This window comes from Macaca mulatta, chromosome 13 (genome assembly GCF_049350105.2).
Source record: "Macaca mulatta isolate MMU2019108-1 chromosome 13, T2T-MMU8v2.0, whole genome shotgun sequence".
Classification (NCBI taxonomy): Eukaryota; Metazoa; Chordata; class Mammalia; order Primates; family Cercopithecidae; genus Macaca; species Macaca mulatta.
This window is the reverse complement of record NC_133418.1, coordinates 16,191,346-16,210,397: the sequence shown is the minus strand read 5'-3', so window position 1 is coordinate 16,210,397 and position 19,052 is coordinate 16,191,346. Positions and strand designations below refer to the sequence as shown.

General features: G+C 47.6%; 1 long non-coding RNA gene across 1 annotated transcript; it reads left to right on the top strand.

Annotated features, from left to right (window-relative positions):
• The first annotated feature begins 7,529 nt into the window (after positions 1-7,529).
• Positions 7,530-17,075, top strand: LOC114676010 (uncharacterized). Its single transcript, XR_013403136.1, has 3 exons — positions 7,530-7,646; positions 11,956-12,077; positions 16,301-17,075. It is a non-coding gene; the product is annotated as an uncharacterized LOC114676010 (long non-coding RNA).
• The last annotated feature ends 1,977 nt before the right edge of the window (positions 17,076-19,052 follow it).

The following is a 19,052-nucleotide window of genomic DNA, read 5'->3' as shown; positions in this document are numbered from 1 at the left end:
TGAACCTGGAAGAGGGGTTATTTTTTAAGGAGTGAGTGCCATGCTCTTTTTTCCTCATACTTTTCTGTGTTTAAGCAGCATTTAAGGATAAGGCACTAGTAGCATGTTGTTTTGGAAACAATGTTGTTGGTTATTTTACGTTGAATCTGACATTAAGGTTGCCTGGTAACAGAAGTTTTTCTTTAACAACATGGGACTCTGTTGAATCTGTTGCCCCATTGGCTGAGCCGCCTGAAATCAGTGCGGTGGCAGCTGAAGAGGCCTCTTCCCCTTGGAGGAAGCCGCTGGATTGGCAGGAGGCACCGCCCTTGATTGAGGGAGTGAGAGGGGTTTGCAGAGACCCCACGCGGCCCCTGCGGCTCTCTCCTGCCCCCTGCTGGCTGGCCAAGCAGCCTCGCGACAGTGTGCTCATTGTGAATGTTCACTGGGGCAGGCCAAGGCTTTTGTTCCAGAAACACTGACTTCAGAAACGGCCGGCCATGTGTGTTGAGTATGGCAAGAAAGACTTAAGTGTGGCTTAAACCTCTTGAACAAAGCAAGTTGATGTTTCAAATGCATCTCGAAGGCTAATGACTTTGCTATGGTCAATATTCAGGAGAAAAGAGGGTTTGATGAAATAGAAAGACAGGAGTGGCAAGTGACGTGCTTGTGCCCCGTATGACTAAGCGATGTCCTGGCCGTTCCACACCACGGCCTCTGAGCAGCCAGCCTGCAGATAGTGGGTCAATTTAGATATCCCTGATCTCTGCAGAGCTTTGATCAGGTAGCCCAGGAGCAGTTAAACACAAACGCTGACTGGAAACCCTGGCACATGGAGGCACTGGAAACAGCAAACTGCTATTAACATCATAGTGAGAGGCAATCGCCTGCTCTCTTAGGGGTGTCAGCTTCTTTTGCTTCTAGACGTTCATCTGCGTTACAATACAGTTTTGCTCAGTTTATCCCCATTACTCCGCTGTCTTCGCTGTTAAAGACTCAGCCAGCACTTAGCTCTGACACTGCAGGAATTTGACTGTGCGGCTGACCAGGCCTACCTGGCTTGGCTGTAAAGCAGGCGAGAGCTTTCCGGAAGGCAGTGACGAGAACCCGAGGCAGGAAAGAGCGTTGCTGGTCCACATACGGCAGTGCACCTGCAGCAGAGCATGTACGTGCACGTTCAGGCTAAACAAGTGTAGGAGAGAAGAAAACCACCTACGATTAGTCACTTAAAATGCCACACACCCAACCCTTGAGACCCTAGCACATAGAGTAGTAGTGGTATTGGAGACTTGAGGTGTGCTTAAGTCTGATTTTCTCACTTAACTTTTCCAGCAGCGTTTTCCTCATCTCTAAGCTGGGGCTAACAACTGCCCTGCATAGATTTGTGCATGGAACCGTGCGTGTAAAGTGGGGTAGCCCCCAGGACCTAGGAAGGACTCGTGGTCAGTGTCGGTGGTCATGCGTGCTGTACGGGTCCCCCAGGAGGACCATTGCTACAGATAACTCCCTCCGTTTAATGTCACTGAATGTAAAAGGTGGGAGCTTGGCTTCTGATGTGTCTGGTTTGCTGCAGGCCGCGCTGCACCCCGTGGTTCTTGAGCCCTGGGCTGAAGTACGCCCTGCTGCATCGCCTGTGCCGCTTTTGCTGTGCAACGAGAGCTCCTGCCCTGGGAAACTTCCTCGCGCCTGACAAGCACCACAGGCTGCAGCAAGACCTGTGGGAAGCGTGGGCTGGGAGGAGCCCGCCATGGCCCTGTCGTCTCCAGGCTAGGAGCGACTTTGTGGGGTTTGTCGGCCCTTCTCTCAGGTGTCCTGTATCTCATGGATTAGCTGGCGAGCCCTGTCAGATGCCTCTCTCCTGTCTAGAGGCGCACTCTCCAAAACGCTGCCTGCCACCCGGATCTCCTGGCGCAGAGTGAGGCCACATCTGCAGACCTTACCGCACAGAGTCCGAAGGCATTCGGCAAGAAGGGGAGTGGGCTGCATGTGAGTTCTCACTGGAGAAACCGGCTCTGTTCCCTACTCTGCTTTTGGGGTGCCAGATGTTCAGACCTGCTGTGTCTATCGGGCACCATGGCAGGGTGGTGGGAGTGGGGGCGGGGAGAAGCGCGGATGGATCCAGGGAAGGACTTAGTTGAATGCCAGCTGCTCACATACTTCTTGCTGGTCTTGGACAAGCTCCCTCGTTTCTCTGGGCTTCCGTTTGATTGTAACACTAGGATGCCGCCCAAGTCTGAAGATGTCGGTGTGTGCGGGAATGCCTGGCGCAGTCACGATGGGTTTTCCTTCAGCCTCCTCCATGCCCCTCCCTGGGTCAATCAGTATCCATGCGTGCCACAAGTAAATTACAGCCCCTCCGAAAAACCAGTTGACCCGAGTTTTATAGTCAAGCATGGTGAGTGTCCTTGCCAGGAAATGCCACTAGATGTCTCTGGCCTGCTCCTCTATGTCCACAGCAATCCCCGGGACAGGCTGGTTCAGGACGTGGGAGGTGGGAGTCGGTGTTGCACCTAGGACAGGCTGAAGTCAAAGGCTCATTTGCTCTGTGAGGGGTGATCAGGATGACACATCAAGAGGAGCCCCGTGGCTGACCCTGGAGGTGGACGGTCGGGTCGGATTGGCCGCCCTCCAGCAGGTATTTCGAGTGATGCCTTCCCTGGGTCACACAGCCCTGATCTGTAGCGCACAACTTCCCAGCTCCAGCCAATCTGGTCTTGCCGTCTCCTTCCAAGAAGGTAGGTGTGGCGCAGTTGCCTTTAAGCGGCTCCTTCTGGACACCGCAGGGCGGCAACAAGCAAGCATGGGCGCCTTTTTTATTAGGTTGACCAAAATACGCGGGGCCAGCTTTGCACGATCCCATTCAGCATCACACGTGTGCATCGGCCACTCGCCTGTCCATCTGCCACAGACAGGCTTGGACAGGACCATTGAGTGGCCTTTACGGCAAAGAGCCTAAAGGGCTCACAGGAAACCTGGACCCAGCGCAATGGTAACAGCGCAGCAATACCTGTCATTGATCAAGGGGTATTCTGGGCCAGTCGCGGTGTTAAGTGATCCAATTCGGTTAGCACTCTTAGAATTAACCCTCTTTTGCCTATCAGGAAATAGAGGATGGAGGGCATTAACGCCAGGAAGCAGGGAGTAAGGGGACACATAGAGGGGCTGAGGGGCTGGGTGCTCTGAGCCCACGGATCCGCCCCCAGGCCCCGGCTGCACGGGCACCAGAGCTGCTGCTCTGGAGGGGGTGAGGAGCTCTGGGGAAAAGATGGAGCCTGACGTGGGTAAGATTTGGATATTTTCAGGAGAGATTTTCAGCCTGGAATGAGGGTGTAAGTGACTGAATCAGAGTGATGAGCCAGATAGCCCGGCTGCAGAAGCTCCCCTGTGAGGTGAGGGAGGAAGGTCTTGGGGGCGCCTGACTGAGCAGAGACGCTGGGTCGCCAGGAGCCGCCGCGGGTTTGGAAAGGGGGAGAAACGCAGCGCCCTGCACTGCAAGGGCACCGACACTTGGTTGTGGTTCTTCCTGACTGTGACAGGCACAAATGGTGCTGATAGTGGAATGCACGGAGTCTGCCTTCAGAGAACTCCTTGTGTCTTTTAAAACCTGGGCCTCTCATTTAAACTTGGTGGCCTCAGGTGAATGATCAGAAGCAGTTTCTGTTGAGGTTGCAGAGATTGTGCGTGGCGTCTGCTTGTGCACAGCCTCTGACTGTGTATAGTCTCTGATTGTGGCCTCTGGCCTCTTTGTGGCCTCTGATTGTGTGGGTCTCTGTGTGTGGTCTCTGATTGTGTGTGGTCTCTGTGCAGCCTCTTATTGTATGTGGTCTCTGATTGTGCGCGACCTCTGATTGTGCACGGCCTCTGATTGTGGGTTGTGTGTTTCCCGGGATTAAGTAGATGAGCCTCATGCTGGGGCAGGTGTGCCTTGTGTTGGGCATGTGGAGGAGGAAGAAGTTTAACCCATCCCCTCTTTGAGAATGGCAGGACAGTAACAAAGGTGGTTGATTTATACATGGCCATCCTTGTGAGGTGAGGACCTGAAAGGTTTACTGCTTTCCTGGAAAGCTGCTCTGGGCATCACCATCACTGATCATGAACAGCAGCTCAGAAGCCTGTTTAAGGTGCAGGGAGGGACCGGCGCTGGTCCTGTCTGTGCCCAGGCTGCTGGTCACACCGACGGCCAGGGGATGGCTGCCTTTGCACGAAGCTGGGGTCAGAGTTAATTTGGGCAGTGTCGGCTTTGATTTAGGTCAAGATTGGTCAGTCGTCCTAAAATACTAGCCATGAAAACTTTCATAGATTGTAGTTCTTCGGGAGGTTTCTATGTGGTTTTTAAAGCATAGGGCCCATGGCCAGTGTTGAATTACATTTTGTTCAGTGTAACTGACAGGACACCGGACCTTGAGTCCCAGGCCTGCCACCGGGTTCAGGGAGCTTCAGAGAGGGAGATGTTTGTGCTCAAGTTTTCACCGATGGGATGGGACATGGGCATGGGGCTGGAATGCTCTAACCTTCAATCTTCAGTCATCGGTATCACCTGTGCACACGCATATCATTTTCAAAGATGGACGAGCTTTTGGGAAATATCTGAAGACTTTTCAAGTTTTGAAAGAAGCCGGGATGACACTGGAAACGTCAGGTGTCTTGGCTGCTGATCAGGTCCATCACTACGCACATGGTCCCTAACCTGGCACACCTCTGATCCCGCACAGTGGGTGACCAGGTCCGTAACCTCAAAAGCTTCTGATTGGGCGCAGCTGGTGACTAGGTCTGTAACCTTGCCTGGCTCTGATTGGACACAGCAGGTAACCAGGTCCCTAACCCTCGCACACCTCTGATCATGCACAGCGGGGTGACCAGGTCCATAACCTCACACTTCTGTGCACAGCAGGTGAACAGGTCCCTAACCTCAAAAGCTGCTGATTGGGTGCAGCTGGTGACTAGGTCTGCAACCTCGCGTGGCTCTGATTGTGCAGAGCTGGTGACCAGGTCACTAACCACACACACCTCTATTCGTACACAGCGGGTGACTGGGTCCATCACCTCACACCTCTGATGGTGCATAGCCGGTGACCAGGTCTGGAACCTTGCACACCTCTGATCGTGCACAACGGGTGACCAGGTCCATGACCTGACGCCTCTCTGCACAGTGGGTGACCAGGTCCATAACCTCACACCTCTGATCGTGCACAGCTGGCGGGCGCAGGACCCACTTCAGTGAGGGGCTGACTTCCCAGGTGTGAAGCGGGAATGCTGTGTGGCTCGCTAAGCCCCTCCATGCTTTGGGGGCTCCAGGCTGTGGGCAGCAAGTAGGAGGTTGTCCCAGGAGGATGCTGTGTGTTGGGGATGGGAGGCAGCTGCAGGGTGGAAGTAGGATGATGTTGTAGGGGGCCACTGTTGGGGGGGTGGGACGGGAGGCAACTGCAAGTTGGAAGTAGGATGTTGTCCCAGGAGGCTGCTGTGTGTGGGGGAGGGAGGAGGCAACTGCAGGGTGGTGTGGTGGTCACCGTGCCACTGATTTCAGGTTAAAATAGAATGTGGACCTCTTTTTACAATAATTGTTAATTACTCCGCTAGTTTGTGTTGCTGTCTCTTGCTGTGCAGTCCACAGTCTGACATCTCTGTGGTCCCCATGTTTCCCTCCTGCTCGTGTTACCCAATCCTGTGGGTCAGCTGTGAGGAAACCACTCTCTACTCATCTGGAGTGGCCTCGTGCTGGGTGTGCTGGTCTCCTTGTGGGCTAAAGTGTTCTTCTGTTACTGTTTTCTCTGTTTTTTGACTAAATTTAGCAGACTTGTGTATGGTGCAAACATTTTTAAGAATGTCTTTTGCCTTTATGGAAAAAACACCTGCATTGCTTTAAAATGAACCTTTCCTGTGTCTCTATCCTTCCTCATAGATTGCTCTGTGTTAGAAACTCGGTGGTGTGTGTGCTTCATGGCCTCATTTCATCAAGCACTGTAACCTCTGATTGCAAAAGTGACTGCACTCAAGGCAAAAAACTTTGCAAATGTTGAAAAGAATGAGCAAAAACAATATATTGTTCCCTTGTCATCCTGAAATGGCTACTCTTAATATTTTCATGTAGTTCTTTCCATTCTTTTTAAGTAAAGTTGCTTCTAACACAAGCACTTTGATTATATTGATCAAATTATATTCAGGAAATAAGGAGAAAGTAAAAAGAATATCCAGTTTGGGGCAAAAAGGAAGACGACATAGAAAGAGGCTGTAAAACTCCCTGCAACTTGAAAAGCTGGGTTGTGGTGGTTGTGGTTTTGTTTTTACCGTGAGAGACCACAGGATTCTTCTTGGCACTGAAGGACAATAACATAATACCCTGTGTGTGTTCTGGTGGCCGTATAAACCGAGCCACATGTCCTCTTTCCAAACAGAGAAAGCATGAGGTCTGAGGTAGTGGTTCGGTAACTTTTTGAAAGTCTGTTTGTAGGACTGCACTGCAGAGATTAGGTCAGTCTGAGGTAGATTCAAATGATCTGTTCAGGCCTTGGGAGCTTTCTACACCGGGTGTACGCCTGTTCTGGATGTGGTGTAGAAGGAACAGGACTGGGAGGGTTTCTTGCTTCCCAGTCATAGAAATGCCTGCAATTATCACTGTTTGTTGTGTTTCGGGAAGCTATTTCAGGAAGGAGGTGTCCGTTCCAAGGCTGCTGGTTGGCCTGTCATCACCCTGGGGGTCTTGGTGTGGGTCACGGGAGCCGTGACTGCTCACGAGTGGAGCTCTGTCTCTCTCGCTGCCGCGCTGGTAGACAGCTAGTCACCAACACAGTGTGTGTCCCAGTGGCCTTTGAGAAGAATTCTCTGCATCATTTGTATACAAGGTCCTTTTTCCTTTCAATGTCAACATCGTGTCTTCTAGCCAAGCGATATGTTCTTGCAGAAACAGGAAGTGTGGCCCAAGTGAGAAATGAGGGAATTGATCCATAACTGCTATCAGTTTTTATATAGTTGAGCCATTGTAATTTATACATAAACATGTTAAATCTGTAGAAGTGAGTCACGGTGCCAGACCCTCACAAATGCCGAATGTCTACGTGGGACCTCTCTTCTATCGGGTCCACATCACAAGAAGAAAAGTCGCTCAAATGCAGCACGGAGTGGACGTGAATCTCCGAAAACTCCATGAATCAGAGCGACTGCTTTCCCAATTGCCGGTCTCCCCATTTGAGGTTGTGAGATTCCCGTTCTGAAGCTCCTTCAATTTCCCAGCATCCATTTCACTCCTTCATGGAGATAACAGACTCACACTGATACCTTGTTCTCAGATTTTCTAATTAGAAAAAGCACATATTTCACAAGAATTGTCCAACTAACTCACTCCTTAGCCTGGGGTAAGCCACATACCGCTTTTCTCTTTAAAATACTCACCTTTCAGAACTCTTGGTAAATTATTTAAGAATAGGAAGGTACCATGACTTTGGCCACGAGCAGTATTATGTATAATGTGCAAGTGAGTGCCTTGAGAGCCGTGGTTGCTAAAAACAAATTTTCTCAGAAAGGAAAAATGTAAGCAGTTCTTTACATGATCGTTAATTTTGTTTTGCCTAAATAACATCTTGTCTTTGTACAGGGATACAGGACGTTGCTGAGTATTGACGGGGGCGAGTGGGTCCCGCTGCCCCACTGTGTGATCCTGAATATCGACAGGGGTGAGTGGGTCCTGCTGCCCCCACTGTGTGTGACAAGCCCTTTGTTTCTGGCCCGGAAATGTGCCGGCTCCATCAGTGCATTAGGCTGGTGTTGGCTCCCTTTGTTAGTTTGCATGAGAGGCAAAATCTCACCCCTTTCACTCTTGTTGACATACAGATGCCAAAGCTTTGAACAAATTCTTACTAAATCAAACCCAGAAATATGTAAAAGGGATAAGAATACCATGAACACTTAGAGTTTGTTCTCATGATGTGTAGTTTTGCATTGCACATTTGGCTCATCATTCAAAAATCAATGTAATTCACCACATTAACAAAAAAGCAGAAAACCCATTATTTTATCCTCTCGGTAGACACTGGAAAACATCTGTTGAAATTTAATAGTCCTTATACAAATTTCCTATCACATCAGGAACAGAAGGGAACTTTCTCCGTTTGATAAAGGCCACTCTTGAGAAACAAGAGCTGACCCCCCTCCTCGGTGGTGGCAGCCGGGGAGCTCTGCCCACAGTCAGGGGTGTCGGGAGCATGGCCATTCTCCGTGCCTCAGGTTCGCATGGTGCGCACTGGGGCCCTCGTCTGTGAAGTGAGTCAGGAGAACTAAGAGGCATAAAGACTTGGAAGCAGGGAGATGCTTGATGTACAGAAGACACAGGGCCTTATTTAGAACATTTTAGGAAATGTACAAACAACCAGAAATGATGTGAATTTTGCAAGCACGCAAGATGGACTCTTCGCAACAGATGTATACAGATGCCCGGTGGCCCATGAGAGGTGCTCACCAGGGAGTCATTGAGTAAGTACAACTTAAACCCACGAGGTTCCCCTTCACAAGAGTGGAGAAGGGAGGACAGTAGCAGGTGTTGGTGAAGATATGACAGACTGGATCTCAGACTGAAGGAGACTTAAAATGGCACAGCCACTTCAGCAAACTATGGCAGTTTCTTTAAAATGTGTACACTTACCATATGGCCCAGCAGGTATGCTGTAGATGTTCACCAAGGAGAGCTGAAAATGTGTGTCCTTGTAAAAGAATGCACATTATCTCCAGAGTAAATTGTCATAGCCAAGAACTGGAAACAACATAATTCTCTCTCATCTGGAGAAACATGAGCAAATTCTGATATGTTCATACATTGTCCTAGTTCCCAGCAGGAAAAACGTACAAAATACTGAAACCAAAACAGACAACGGGGATGAGTTCCAGGTGCCTTGAACTGAGCAGAGTGAACACCACGCCGTGGAGTCCATGTGACAATGGAGAATCTATGCGAGTCTCGGGTGACGGAAGAGCGCCAAGAACACTCCTCGAGAATGAACAGTGGCTGTCTCTTGAGGGCTGGGATTGACTGGGAGGGGACTTGTGGGAACTTGGATGCAAAAGATTTGATTAGGGTAATAGATTTCCATTTATCGAAATGTGCCAAGTGTACGCAAGATCTGAACATTTCACTGTGTATACTTTGTAATCCCTACCTTCCAAAAAAACAATGAAAAAAATAATTACAAATGAGCACTGAAGTCGATCGATTTTTCACAGTGGTATTAGATAGCAATTCTGAAAGCATTTCTTTATCTCCAGGCTTAAGCAAATAAGCTTAATAAATCAGTGAATATACTGAGTGCTACAGGTGCCAGGTTTCTTTCTTGGTAAGAGGTAGAAATAAGAAAAGGCCAAAGCCTGGAATGGATCACGTGGGATTAGGTTGCAGCAGGAGGTACAAGTATAAGCTGGTGGCTCCCGACAGATGTAGACAGGGAGAGAAGTGCCTGTGGATGGGTGTGGGTGCACATGCGTGTACATGCGTGTGTGTGTTCTACTTGCCGGCAATGCCCAGCAGTACCCGGTGCCCACTCTTAGCTTCCAAACACCGTTCTTCACTAGAAGGAGCCCTGGCCTAAGGGCTGGGGAATCTGGTGTCAAATCTGGGACCAGTTGAGCAACAGAACAAACCATTGTAACTATGAATCATAACCCACCAAGCCAGACTCCGTGAGTACATATGGACATATGTAAATGAATGCTGAAAGATAAAATAATTATTTTTCAGTGAATATGGAAGATCTAATGATTTAGAAGGAATGACAGGAAATCAGTGGTTGCTAAAACTAGTAGTGAAGAATTCATGGACAACAGAATATGCACATAGTGTCAGGGTGTCTCCTCCCAAATCTTAATTTCAACGCGAGAAGTAGCATCTTTGCTTTGGAGGCACTTAAGCACCACCTTCACTGAGTTGCCGATGTTAACATTGTCACACAGGACAGACTTCTGCGGTGTCCCGGGTAAAATGCATACTCTTGAGTCTAGTCCGGAAGATAGCAAAATAAAGGACAAACTGTAAAATAACTGACCTGTATTCTTTCACATTTCCAATTTCAAGAAACACAAAAGCCGAGAAACTTGGATGCTGGACTGGTAAAAATCACATGACAATTCATGATCCTGGATTGGATCGTAAAAGAGGAAGACAAAGTAAGAAAATTATGGAGACAGTTGACAGCATTTGAAAGTGAACTTCGTATATGACAGTTAAATTTCCCGATCTTGAGGAAAATGAATGTGAGAGCATATTCTTGTGTTTAGGAAATACATTGAAACATTTAGGTATGGAGGGGACATAGTATCTGATATTTATTTTCATTTGACTTAGAAAATTCATGGGGGAGGGGGGAAAGCAGTGATGTAAGATAGGAGCAGTTGGGCCTAAGTTGAGCCTGGTAAGTTATGTGGGAATTCACTACACTGGTCTTGCAGATTTTCTGTGTCTTTGAAATTACATTCAAAAAGTTTAAAACGGAGAATATGCAAAACAAAAAGCGATTTGTGGAAGTGAGTGTACTGTCACCTCATTGATCCCTTCAGTTTTCGGCCATGAGCCAAGTCAGTCACACAGTGGTTTTTGACCTGGGAATTAGAAATAGTGGCCAGATGACTAGGCTCTTTATCTAGTTAGGGAAAGAAGTGTGCACAAAGGCTGACCAAGACCAAGCAGTGTGATGAGCTGCTTGTGGGCGTGATGCTGAGGGTCTGGGTCCTGTCTCAGGTGGCAGCTTGGGGGGTTTAAGCCAGAAAGCCACGTCCGATTCCCTTTCAGTGGGATCATTCTCGCAGCTTCAGAGAAAACTGTCCCAACCCGTCTTCACTCACGCTGGCCACTTTTGGTGGTGGTGGTTTTATTCTGCTAACACCGTTCTCACTGACAGTTTAGGGCCTTTGAGCGGATTTTTGCCTGTGTCTCGAAGATTCTCGTCTTGACAGCCGGTATGTTTCATTCCTGTTGTTCTGATTCTGTGTTAAGAGGGTTCTTCCCTGGCTTCACAGTTTGGAGTTGCTGCTGCATCTGTCTCTGCTTTAATTCTCTACCCCATCTATCACTTGTCTCATCCCTTAACAAGTGGCCTGCGTGAGATGCCATGAGACTGTCTGCCTTATCACCACTGCGACCCCAGCCCATAGGGACTTACAGAGAAGGCATTCAGTGAATGTGTGGAATTAATGTAATGGGTTAATAGCCACAAAATGTCTTAATGGTTGTTTTAGTCCATTTCCATGCTGCTGATAAAGACATACCCGAAACTGGGAAGAAAAAGATTTAGTTGGCCTTGCAGTTCCGCATGGCTGGGGAGGCCTCAGAATCATGGTGGGAGGCGAAAGGCACTTCTTACATGTCAGCGGCAAGAGAAAACGAGGTAGAAGCAAAAGCGGAAACCCCGATAAGCCATCAGATCTCATGAGACTTATTCACTATCACGAGAATAGCACAGGAAAGACGGGACCCAATGATTCAGTTACCTCTCCCTAAGTCCCTCCCACAACACATGGGGATTCTGGGATGTAGAATTCAAGTTGAGATTTGGGTGGGGACACAGCCAAGCCATATCCATAGCCAACAGAGTCCTGGCCCATGGCTGGTGTCAAGCTGAGCTGCGACCGTGGCTGTGTGAGTTGGGGTGCAAGGCGTGCACACGCATCTCAGTGGTACAGTGAAAGGATTTGGAGGCTCAAACGTGTGACCTACAAAGAATCCCCAAAGATCAAGGTTCATTCACCCTAAAAAGAAAAATCTCAGTGCAGTTTACACCCAGTGTTTGCTTGCGGATATGGATTCTAAAGTATTAAAATGAAAAAGTCTGTGAATACATTTTAATGTCTTTACTGGAACTGTAACCACTGATTTTCTTTCCTCCCCCACCCATCTGTTGGTGAGTTTCAGAAGGTGGATGAACCGTGCTGCGGGGACAGAGAGGAGGGTGCAGCTTGGCCTCTGGGATCTCAGCTGAGCACTGACTGCTCTCTCCGTTTCAGACGTCCACACGGAAGCTGTCCAGGCGGCTCCAGACACAAAGAGCAGAAGATGGCGGTGCCTATGCCTTCCAAACGCAGGTCCCTGGTCGTGCAGACCTCCATGGACGCCTACACCCCTCCAGGTAAGGGACATGCTCCCCGACGCTGCCTCCTGAACATGCTGGGTGCCTCAGAATTGACCACTGGCCCAGTAGTCGGGTTTCTGCCTTCAAAGTCATGGTGCAGAAATGCAGATTTTGTGAACCAGAAGTCCGAAAACAGTGTATGAAAAGTAACATTATGTATCTGTATACATACACATTTTTAAGTTTTCATCAAGATTCATACATACGATACATACCAGTAAAATCTCACACAGTTTTATTCATTTAATTCCTTGTAGGGAAAAGGGAAGAGTTCGTAACCCTCTGGGTGGAATTGGACTTTTCTTCTGATTAGGCTGGTGCATGCGTGTTCTCATATCTTCAGATAAGTGTGCTATATTGTTGGATTGTTTTAGAACAAGTGAATTGGACAGTTTCGGCAGCTACCCGAATCAGGTCATAAGCTTTGCCTGCAAGGTGCCAGCTAGTATTTTAGTTCCTGCAGGCCATAAAGTCTCTCACAACCACTCAACTGTGCCCTCAGCCATGGGTGATAGCAAATGCGTACGGCTGTGTACCCAGAAAACTTTATTTACAAGAACAACGGACCAGATTTGGTGCACGGACCTGCCAACCCCTGATCTAAATTACTGAAGGTAATAGCCAATTTATATTTCTGCTATATAATACTGCTTTTCTTTAATCTTGAATTTTATGTAACTACCCCAATTCTCTCTTTTCTCTGCCCAAATAATTATAAACTACATTTCATGATCTTCACACCCAAGTAAAGCAGAAAGTTTAGTTATCCAGATACTTGTTAGAGACACGGATTGAACCTATGCCATTTGGTGTTTAGTTTCTGTGATTTTGATTCCAACATTATTCATGCCGTTGTTGCAAGCTTGTCTTTCAAAGGACCTGAATCACCTTACATCCCACGTTGAAGCTACATATACAATATTTGGGGGAGTATTTTTACTTCTGAAGTTTATCTTAGTCTCGGCAAGCAGTGAGACAGAAGGACGTGCTTCAGATCAGAGCTTAGGTCAAGTGTATGTCCACATGACTGCAAGCAGCTCCTGAGTTTCACCTTTACATACCTTTACAAATGAAGGTACTGGAATTTAAAGGGCAGAACTTAGAGTGCATCACTTTGGGTTTTCGTTGCTTTTTGTTTTGAGACAAGGTCTTGCTCTGTCACCAAGGTTGGAATTCAGCATCATGATGGCAGCTCTTGGCTCACTGCAGCTGCGGCCACCTGGGCTCATGCGGTCCTTCCACTTCAACCTCAGGCAGCTGGGACCACAGGTGCTCGCCACCACACCCAACTAATTTTTAAGTGTTTGTAGAGACAGGGTGTTCCTATGTTGTTTTTGTTTTTCATTGACACATGACGTGTTCTTCATCTAAAGAACGCAGTGCCAGCCAGGCAAGGGAGTGAATGCCGTGCTAGCAAGTTGTTGACAAGGGAGCCCTTTCTGCCAACGTGCTCCCTTGGGCTCCTCCATTTCCTTATTTTAATATGAAGCCACAGCACATAATTAAGGGCTGGGCACGATAGCTCATGCCTATAGCTCCAGTAATTTGAGAGTCCAGGGCAGGTGTATGGCTTGAGCCCAAGGGTTCAAGGCCAACCTGGACAACATGGCAAACTGTACAGAAATGCCTTTTGTACATCTTGTCTTCACCAAAAGTACAAAAAATCAGCCGAGCCTGGTGGTGTGCACCTGTAGTCCCAGCTACTTGGGAGGCTGAGGTGGGAGAATCACTTGAGCCCGGGAGGCAGAGGTTGCTGTCAGCTGAGATGGCACCACTGCACTCCAGCCGGGGCAACAGAGCAAGACCCCCATCTCGATTAGAAAAAAATAACGATAATAAATACAGACTCTTTAGAAATGATTAGGCCAGGCATGGTGGCTCATGCCTCTAACCTCAGCAGTTTGGGAAGCCAAGGCAGGCAGATTGTTTGTGTCCCAGCATTTGAGACTAGCCTGGGCAACATTCCAAAGCCCATCCCTACAAAACATACAGAAATCAGCCAGGCATGGTGGTGCGTGCCTGTGGTCCCAGCTGCTCGGGAGGCTGGGATGGGAGAATCACCTGGGCTGGGGGAGGTTGAGGCTGCAGGGAGCCATGATTGTGCCACTGCACTCCAGCCTGGGCAACAGAGCTAGACCCTATCTCAAAAAATAAAATGCTTAATCCTGTTTCTTTAGTTTATAATTTGCAAAAACTTATGGAAAAAAAATTGCATTTGTATGTGTTCTTTGTGTAACTAACAACATGGACGTAAAAGGATAACCCACTTGAAATATTTTAAACCAAATTTTTGGCACTAACCAGTATGTAAGGCAACAGGCATTTTTCTTGACCACTTTTTATAAGAGAAATGACTTTGAAATGGAAGAAGCATTGCGGTTATTTGCTTATTTCTCGTATTGAATCCAACCGCTGAGAAATGTTACTGGGTCATGCATGATGAATAACTTAATTGTCTGCAAAATATAAAAGAATATTTGAATTGTTACTTTTGTGAAATGTTTGGATTTATTTGACTAACATTTTAATATAAACCATAAAGCATCCTTTGTAAATTTTCATCAGGAGTCCTCTTGATATCACATGGGGCAGTTTTGTAAAATCATAAATGTCAATATCATAAAATTTTTTTACTCCCAGCCTATTTTGTGCTTAGCGATAGTTTGCATGTTTATTACCGTAGTTACTAGGTCCAAATCTTAGCTGCATTTTCTTACCTAGTTTTCTTGGTTGCTGGTAACAGTGGTTAGATCTTACTCAGTTTCATTGCCCTTCAGAGAATGTTCTTGAAGTTTATCTTCTATGAAATGACTGGCTGCTGACCTGGCTCGTAGTTTCTGGAGAAACACTCATTAGGATTGTGGCAACACTAATATTCTATGGGTGAAACTTTCCTTTAGTTTTCAAATGTAAAGATATAGGAATAATTTGCCAAAACTTGTTCTAGCCATGATGAGGGAACAGGGACCGAAGTCACACATCTGCCATAAACAACTGTAAAGCTGCATAAAACGAATGAGGTGGCTGTTTTTAGTCTGTGACCACAGCTGTGCCAGCCAGAACCTGAGGGCAAGGGCAGGAGAATGAATGAGACGCACCCACAGTACACTTGTCCTCTGGAGTACACCTGCAGATCGTGGCACCGAGAGCTCAGGTGTGGGCGGAGCATGGCCATCCTACCAGGTCCAGGAGGGGGAGATTGGAGTGGGTGCAGGATTGGAGCTCTCCACAGATTCACACCAACAGCGAATCCAACCAAGCCTGCCCATGTCACGATGACCCAGCAGTGCCTGTGCTAGCTGCTAGAACAGGAGCTGCAAAGCTTCAGAGGAAGGTTAGGGATCCTGAGTGTGCTCAACAAGTTACCCACAATGTGTAATATTCAGCAAATCATCACTGCATACACAGAGAAACAGGAGGTAGAATCTGTGGTCAAGAAAAAGGCAGTAAAATAGCGCACACACATGCAGGGTGGTCTCTGTCCCTCACCACATGCGGCGGCTGAGCACATGAAGTGGAAAGACATGCCAGTTACTATAAAAAATAGAAAATACTGTATTTGTGTATATATGTATATTATATATATATATATAGATTTTTTTTTTTTTTTGAGACGGAGTCTTGCTCTTTCGCCCAGGCTGGAGTGCAGTGGCGTGATCTTGGTTCACTGCAAGCTCCGCCTCCCGCGTTCATGTCATTCTCCTGCCTCAGCTTCCCAAGTAGCTGGGATTACATGCACCCGCCACAACGTCTGGCTAACTTTTTGTATTTTTAGTAGAGATGGGGTTTCACCGTGTTAGCCAGGATGGTCTCGATCTCCTGATCTCGTGGTCCACCCGCCTCGGCCTCCCAAAGTGCTGGGATTACAGACTTGAGCCACCGCATCCGGCCTATTTGTATTTCTTATCGAAAGTATAGTATGAGCATTTTGAGTTAAAAATATACTAGTTTATATGAGGCTACAAGGAAGGTTTCAAGTTCTATAACAGGACTCTCAATTCTGTTGGAAAGTGCCAGTCTACATGGCTGATACAGCAGAAAACTGAGTTTTTAAATCTATAATTATAAATATTTAGGGAATCAAAGTACAACGTGTCAGAGAATGAAAACGTTTTAATTCTTGAGCCCGAGGAAGGGCAAACACTTTTCACTATAATGGAGTTGGGGAATTTCAGGTTCCGTACACGATAATCTTGAGAATTGTCACTCCTTCCTCACAGGTAAAAATCTGAGCAAACTGAAAAATCAGCAGTTCTTAAACCTGCAAGAGACGTGAGGTCACCGGCAAGCCACTGTCCCCAGATTGGCTGGACAGGTAAAGCAGATGAATCACCATACACTGGAGCACAATGCTCCAAGGAACCAACGCTGGGATTGGAAAGCCTGAACTGGAATTGACAAATTGCTGCAGTGAGCTGTGGCCACGTCTGAGAGTTAAAACCTCCAGGAGGCCTGTGCCTATGGGTCTCATGCTTTTTGTGAATTGTATCATCAGAAGCTCAACCAGGTTCTCGAAGTGTAAATATCAGAGAAAAATCCCCTCATACTTACTACAGGGGAAAGAGAAGAAGAATCATTTTTCAATAGGTGGGTGCACTCTTCACTAGGTCTACCTTCCAGAGAGACTCACCTGGTGGGATTTTATCAGAGCCTTCTGACCTGGGGGAAAGGGAAATACCCAACTCCAACCTCCAGAACGGAAAAGCAAAAAAGAACAGAGTATCCAAGCACTATGGGACTTCCACAGAGGCAGAAAATATGCATAACGGTAATACAAGGGGGAAGAAAGAGGAACAGAAGAAATATTTATAACAGTAATAGCTGAATTTCCTCAGATTAATGCCAGACACCAAACCATAGATCCAGGAAGCTCAAACACCTAGATTCTCTAAAATATTAAAATTGTAATTGTAATATGTAATATTTAAAATAGTTATAATTACAATGTAATAGTACATTTGTGATATTAAATATTACAATTACTTAAAATGCAAACTAGAAACAAATGGTTTCTAAAAACCAAGACGTGTGGATTCTAGGAAGCTGATTTCTTTTATTCTCTCTATTAATTCTAAGCCTTTCAAAGAATAAAGTACTCACACATTAATAAACTACAGCAGGTGAAACAAATACAAATGAGGCCACCCTCTGTGACACGGAAGGTCCTATGACCTATTCCACCTCTTCTAGCACCAAGTGTACGGTTTCTCTCACCCTCTCTGGACACCAACTGTGTATTCTACAACTGAATTCAGGTCTGAAATTAGGGCAGACAGCACAGGTCAAGGTCTCAGACCCATGAGACGGCCCCCGCTTCACCAACGACAAGTTTCAAGTCTCCCTTGCTTCTGACCCATCACCTAAAAATCAGGCTTGCCATGTCCTCCTACTTAAGGTCAATAACTTGCCAGACTGGCTCATGACACCCAGGGCAACACCTTTACCTACTGTCACCAGTTCACTATGAAGGAACTGTGAACAGCCAGATGAAGAGGTGCATTGCTCCAGGCCTGGGGGGTGGGGGCGGATTCCAAGTGCAAGTGCTTCTGTCCCTGGGGAGTGGGAATGCTGCCCTCCCAGAACATCAAGGTTTTCCCCAACCTGCAAGCTCTCCAACCCCCACCATTTAGGGTTTTCTAGAGGGGTCACTATAGACATGGTTGATGACATCTTTGGCTATTGGGGATTGACTCAGCTCCAGCCCTCTCCCTCCAGGTGAGAGATTGGGTTGGAGACTGACAGCTCCAGCCCTCTAGTCCCGCCTTGGTCTTTCTGAACCCCAGACCCACCCTGAGGCTGCCTAAGGGTCCCCAGCTCCCAGGCCTGTCCTGAGTAAACAAAGGCACTCTGACACTCTAAAGATTCCAAGGGTCTTATACTCTCTGTGCCCAGAACCAGCCGAAGACCAAATAGCTACGTCTCCTTGGATGGTACAATCACAAGCTCTCATCAGCTGACGGTCCGGGACAGGTGTGCTGAGAGAGCTTTGCTGTGGCCCTGTTGCTGGGAATCTTTGTTTTCAATCCTTGCTGGGGCAACAGACGCTTTCTGGTCATTCCCCAAGCTGGCTGAATTTACAGTCTTTTCTGTTTGATTCCACTGTTCTGGCCCAGTTCTTCTGAAGCCTCTTTCAACATCGTTGCCTCACCTGGGTGCTGAGATCCTGTGGCCCTCACCCAGCAGGAGAGATGGATGCCAGGATCCGGCTACCCTACTTCCAGTTGGATTGTGAAGCAGCCAGCCCTAAGCCTGCCCTTCCTAGGTCTCTTTCATGCCAGAAATGAGACGTTTTCTTTGTATTTCATTTTAGGTCGATACGAGTGACATACAAATTTGAGTTGGCCAGTTCACTTGCCAGGCACCTGACTCTTCTGGATAAGAAGAGTCTGGATAAGAAACAGGCCCCACACTGCCAGGACCCCACAGGGTCTTGACAGAAAACCACAGCTCCCGCAATGACAGGAATTCTACAGATTTTCACTTAGAAGAAAATGCCACCCAGGAGTACCCACCCCGATTAATTTTCTCAAAAGTGGTTTTGCAAAGGCTCAGAAGAAAAGTCAGGACACAGGGCGCCAGCCAGCCCCACCTTCCCAAAATCACTTGCCCCGGGGCCACCCACCTGCAATCAAACTGTTAGAGATGGGTTTTTCTTCTCAGCTGTTACCAGAGCAAATATTCCTGGAGAAGCAAGCATTCGAGTAGGGTGCCTCTCTACAGAGGTCCTGGAGAGGGAGGCTTCAGCAAGTCACTGGCCAGGGACCCCGGGAACTTCACAGTTGGGGGGCTGGAGGGTAGAGGGGGCAGAACCCTAACGGTGGGTGAGTTGAAAATGGGAGAGCATTCTTCACCTCAGAGTCTCCTGGGGCCTTTCCCTTCAGGAACTGAAGGGGTGAGGAGGGCTGTGCAGTCTCAGACAGGTGATACCTGGGCTTTGAGAGCCGATGCATCTGTCCCCAGAGCTGGGCAGCC